Source organism: Papio anubis, chromosome 16 (assembly GCF_008728515.1).
Source record: "Papio anubis isolate 15944 chromosome 16, Panubis1.0, whole genome shotgun sequence".
In the NCBI taxonomy this organism is placed as follows: Eukaryota; Metazoa; Chordata; class Mammalia; order Primates; family Cercopithecidae; genus Papio; species Papio anubis.
Window position 1 is genome coordinate 46,287,365 of NC_044991.1, and position 6,559 is coordinate 46,293,923.

The following is a 6,559-nucleotide window of genomic DNA, read 5'->3' on the forward strand; positions in this document are numbered from 1 at the left end:
TGTCAATAGTAATATAAGGGAACATACAGGTGTTTTGACAAAGAATATACTCTTCTGAGGACGTTAATGTTCTTTAGAATTCATAGATGGCAAGTAAAATAAGATACAAATGGACACATAAATGAAAATTATAATATATTTCATAGTCAGCTATTTTGGGAATAGTTGGTGATTAAATTTTACAGAATTTCTACCTTCATTGAAAATTGTACTTTTATAGATGTGGCCACTAAAATAAAAGTTAAATTCGTTTTTATGTACCGTATTCCATTAAATTCCACAGGCGTTTTATTTCATTAAGGCAAATAAAACTGTGATTTGAAGTTGAGCAGTCTCTTTTCTTTCTGTGAGAAATCTCTGTGAAATAGACAGTGATGTATATACTACATGACAAAAGGCTATATATTTTTACATTAAAAAGCAATATTCAAGGTATGAAAATATTCAAAGTATGGGAAATAAGTGCAAATATGTATATCTTCCAGTTTCATTCTTAGTTCTTCAGTCCCCAACTTTGTTTGGTATTATCCTCACATGACCAGTGTAATAAATATATTTCAGTGCAATAAGGACTGAAATCCCTGTCTTGATGCCCCATTTCTCATCACAGTCCCATGGAAACCTCCTGTGAGCATTTCTCAGTAAAAGTGGAATAATCACATGTCACTGCTATTCTGTGGGTGTGTTCATTGCTTAAATACAATTAACTGTTGTTATCTGAAAAGAGGTGATGGCAATGCTTTGCAAAGTTGGGTGTGTACAAGAACCACCTGGGAAGCTGGTTAAGATACCAATTGCTGGGCTCCGCCCTCAGGCATCTTGACTCAGAGTGCCTGAGGCAGGTCCCGAGTATTGCATTTCTCCTAAGCTCCAGGGTGATGCTGGTGCTCCTGCATAATGGACCAGCCTTGGAGTAACACTGGTCAGTTGGACTCTAAGGGTGCTGTTTCATTCCTCTATCCCTAGTCCATTTCTGAACCGCTCCATGAAGTGGGGCCACCAAAGTAAGATTAACGATCTGCACCTAATTGCATATAAAAACCATTTATTTCCATTGCTATGGTGGGTGATAATGCTTGCACAGGGACTTTTTTTAAACTTGATTTATCTATAAGTGGGCTCTGTTGGTTTTGTTTCAATAGAAACTGGTCTGTTTTGAGAATTTGCTTAAAAACTGAATAGCAACTTATTTGGTCCAGTTCGCTAGGATACATACATTACTAGCCCTTCTCTTACGTCATTCAAGAAAATGTCAGTTTATTTGCATTGGTAGATTTAGTAATTCACATGTGTATACTTCTTTGATGATTGAAAGTGTTCTTTCTCCATTTTTTCCAAGGTAAAATTCTCTAAATGTTTTATGTTTGCAGAATAATCCCGTTAAAATGTTAATATCATTTTTTCATTGCAGTAAGAACACTTAACAGATCTACTCCCAACAAATTTTTGTGTTCAATACAGTATTGTTAACTATAGGCCTTCTGTTGTACAGCAGATCCCTAGAACTTAATCATCTTTCGTAACTGAAACTACAGTGGAATAGCAAGTTCCCATTTCTGCCTTGCCACAGCTCTGGTGATATAGTTTGGTTCTGTGTCCCCAGCCAAATTGCACCTTGAATTGTAATAATCCCCACATGTCAAAGTGGGGACCAGATGTGGGTAATTTGATCATGGGGGCAGTTTCCTCCATTCTGTTCCAATGATAATGAGTGAGTTTCATGAGATCCTAAGGTTTAATAGGCGTCTGGCATTTCCCCTGCTTGCACTCACTCAGTGCTGCTGTCCTGTGAGGAGGTGCCTTTTGCCATGGTTGTAAGTTTCCTGAGGCCACCCAGCCATGTGAAACTGAGTCAATGAAACCTCTTTTCTTTTTTCTTTTTCTTTCTTTTTTTTTTTTTTTTTTTCCGAGACAGAATCTCACACTGTCACCCAGGCTGTAGTGCAGTGGCGCGATCTCGGCTCATGGCAACCTCCGCCTCCTGAGTTCAAATGATTCTCCTGCCTCAGCCTCCCGAGTAGCTGGGATTACAAGTGCCCATCACCACACCCGGCTAATTTTTTGTAGTTTTCGTAGAGACGGGGTTTCACCACGTTGGCCAGGCTGGTCTCGAACTCCTGACCTCGTGATTCACCCACCTCGGCCTCCCAAAGTGCTGGGATTACAGGCATGAGCCACCGCGCCCGGCCTTAAACCTCTTTTCTTTGTAAATTACCCAGTCTCAGGTATTTTGTCATAGCAGCATGAGATCGGACTAATACAACTGGGCAACCACCATTCAACTCTCTGCCTCCAGTTTTTTACTATTTTAGATACATACACAATAGAATGAAATTATGCAGTACTTTTGTTTCTGTATTGGCTTATTACACTCAGCATAATGTTATCAAGGTTTATCCATGTTGCTGCAAACAGCAGAATTTCCTTCATTTTTCAAGGCTGAATAATATTGTTCTACATGCATATACCACATTTTTCTATGCATTCATTTATCAATGGACATTTAGGTTGTTTCCACATCTTGGCTACTTCAAATAATGCTTTAATGAACATAAAAGTGTAGACGTCTTTTGAGATCCTCATTTATCTTAGAAATACCCAGAAGTGAATTTGCTGGATCATATGGTATTTTTATTTTTTAATTTTGAGGAACCTCCATACTGTTTTCTATAAGGATTGCATCATTTCACATTTCCACCAACATTGTACAAGGTTCCAATTTCCCTACATATCCACCAACATTTAACTTTTGTGTTTTTTAATCATAGCCATCCTAACAAGTATGAGCTAATATCTCATTATGATTTTGATTTACATTTCTCTGATGATTAATGATGTTGAGCATCTTTTCACATGCCTGTTCGCCGTTGTAGAAATGTCTATTCAAGGTCTTTGCCCAATTTTTTTTTTTTTTTTGTATTTGGTTCAAAGAGTTCCTTATATACTTTGAGTATTTACCCCCTTATCAAATATATGGTTTGCAAATATTTTCTCCCACTCATTAGATTGCCTTTTCACTCTTTTAATTGTTTTCTTTGCTCGGCAGAAGCTTTTTAGTTTACTGTAGTTCCACTAGTTTATATTGCATTTGTTGCCAGTGCTTTTGGTGTCATATTCAAGAAATAATTGCCAAGACCAATGTCGTAAAGCTTTTGCCCTAAGTTTTCTTCTTATGTTTGTCTTTAATCCATCTTGAATTGATGGTTGTTTCTAGTGTGAGATAAGTGTCAAATTTTATTATTTTGCATGTGGATATGTAGTTTTCCTACACCATTTGTTTAAGAAACTATCCTCTCCCCATTCCATATTCTTGTCATCCTTACTGAAGATCAGTTAACCACACATGTGGTTTTATTTCTGAGCTCTCTTTTCTGTTCCATTGGTCTAAATATCTATTTATGCCAGTATAGTATTGTTTTAATTGCCATCGTTTTGTAACGTTTTTTGAATTGAGGAAGTATGATGTTGCCAACTTTGTTCTTCTTTCTCGACTGTTGTGGCTATTTGGGATCCTTTGTTGTTTGAAATGAATTTTAGAATTATTATTTCTACTTATGTTTAAAAAACACCACTGAAATTTTGATAGGGATCTTACTGTACTTGTAGATTGCTTTGGATAGTATAGACATTTTAATAACATTAAATCTTTCTGTATAAACAGAAAGATTTCAGGATGTCTTTCCATATATTGGCATCTTCTTTAATTTCTATCATCAATATTTTATAGTTTTCAATGTGTAATAAGTCTTCTGTCTCCTTAGGTTTTATTCCTAATTATTTTATTATTTTGTTGCTATGGTGAGATTGTTTTCTTAATTTCCTTTTTAGATAGTTCCTAGGTGGTGTAAGAAATGCAACTGATTTTTGTATGTAGATTTTGTGTTCTGCAACTAGGTTGAACTTGTTTATTTGTTCTTGTAGTTTGGGGAAGGATGCTCGTGGTGCCTTTTGAGTTTTCTATGTATTAGATCAAGTCATGGGCAAGCAAAGAGAATTTGATTTCATTCTTTCCAATGTGGATGCTTTTTAGTTTCTTTCTCTTGCCTAATTGCTCTATCTAGGACTAGGACTTCCTGTATCTAGGACTACTTTGAATACAAGTGATGAGAGTAGCATGCCTTGTTCTTGATCTTAGAGAAAACACTTCCAGTTTTTCACAGTTGAGTAAGATGTTAGGGCTTTTCATAAATGGTATTTGTTATGTTGAGGAACTTTTCTTTTGCTTCTAGTTTGTTAAGAGCTTTTATCATGAAAAGGTGTTGAATTTTCTCAAATGCTTTTTGGGCCTCTATTGAGATAATCATGTGGTTTTTATCCTCCAATTAATTTGATGTATCACATTAATTGATTTTTCCATAATACATTATCCTCACACCTCAGAGATAAATCTCATTTTATCTTACTATCTGATATTTTAATGTGCTGTTAGATTTGGTTTGCTAATATTTTGTGTTTTTTTTTTCTGTTTTTGTTTTTTAATTTTACTGCTATTTTTTTAATAGAGATGGGTTCTCACTATGTTGCCGAGGCTGGTCTCAAACTTCTGGGCTCCAGAAATCCTCCTGCCTTGGTCTCCGAAAGTGTTAAGATTACAGGCATGAGCCACCATGCCTGGCCACTAATATTTCATTGAAAGCATTTTTATATATGGTTATCAAGGATATCGATTTATAGATTTCTTTTAGCATCTTTGTCTGGCTTTGGTATTGGGATAATGCGGGCCTCATAAAATGATTTTATAAGTGTTTCCCTCCTCTTCATTTTTTTGGTAAAGATTAAGAAGGATTGGTGTTAATTCTTTAAATATCTGGTAGAATTTACCAGTGAAGTTATCTAGTCCTAATATCTCTGTTGGGAGGTTTTTGATTACTTGTCAATAATTGTATTAGTCAGGGTTCTCTTAGAGGGACAGAACTAATAGGAGGTCTATATATATATATGTGTGTGTGTGTGTGTGTGTGTATATATAGTGTATATATATATGGCCATGTATGTGTATATATATGTGTGTATATATGTATGTGTATATATATGTGTGTGTGTGTATATATATGGCCATTTATACATACATATATATATATGGGATTATTAAGTATTAACTTACATGATCACAAGGTCCCACAATAGTCCACAATCTGAGGAGCAAGGAGAGCCAGTGGAGCCCCAAAACTGAAGAACTTGGAGTCCGATGTTCAAGGGCAGGAAGCATCCAGCATGGGAAAAAGATGTAGGCTGGGAGGCTAGGCCTGTCTCATCGCTTCATGTTTTTCTGCCTGCTTTATATTTGCCAGGGGCTGATTAGATGGTGCCCACCGGATTAAGGGCGGGTCTGCCTTCCCCAGCCTAATGACTCAAATGTTAATCTCCTTTGGCAACGCCCTCACAGACATATCCAAGATCAATATTGCATCCTTCAATCCTATCAAGCTGACAGTATTAACCATCACAATCATCTTACTAGTTACTGGTCTGTTCAAATTTTCTACATTTTCATGAGTCAGTCTTGGTAGATTGTATGTTTCTAGGAATTTATCAATTTTTTCTGGGTTATAAAATTTATTACTGTGTCATTCTTCATAGTAGTCTCTTCTGATCTTTTTCATTTCTGTGGCATCATTTGTATTATCTCTTTTATTTCTGACCTTATTTATTTAAATTATCTCTTTTTTAATCTATCTAAAGTTGTATCAATTTTATCTTTTCAAAATCCCTATTCTTTTTTCTATTGTTTTCTGTATTTTATTTCATTTATTTGCTCTGATCTTTATTATTTGTTTCCTTCTGATAACTTTGGGCTTAGTTTGTTCTTCTTTTTCTAGTGCCTTGGAGTATGAGGTTTGTTTGTTTGAGATCTCTCCCATATTTTAATGTAGGCACTTATCACTATAAAAATTCTCTTAGTAAAGATTTTGTTGCATCCTATAAGTTTTTATATGTTGGGTTTTCGTTTTTGTTCCAAAATATTTTCTAATTCTCTCGATATTTTCTTTGACCCATTGATTGTGCAAGAATATGTTGTTAAATGTCTGCATATTTGTGGATTTTCCATCTTTCCTTCTAACATTGATTTCTAGTTTCATTCCATTGTGATCAGAAGAGACACTTGGCATGGTTTTGATCTTCTTAAATTTGTTAGGACTTGTTTGGGTAATCTATCCAGGGAAATGTTGTATGTGTGTTTGGAAGAACATATTATGCTGCTATTGAGCGGAATGTTCTGTATATGTCTGCTGGATCCATTTGGTCTACAATATTTTTCAAGTCTGCTGTTGCCATATTGATTTTCCATCTGAATGCTCTCTCCATTTTTAAACATAAGGTGCTGGAGTCTCCTAGTATTATTATATTGCTGTCTATTTTTTCCTTCAGTTCTGCAGATGTTTGCTATATGTTTAGGTGCTCTGATGTTGGATTCATATATATTTATAATTGCTATTTTTTGTTAAGTTGACCTGTTTATTATTATATGTCCTTGTTTGTCTCTTGTAACTTTTTTTTACTTAAAGTTTATTTTGTGTGATATAAAATAGCCAACCCCATTCTCTTTTGGTTACCATTT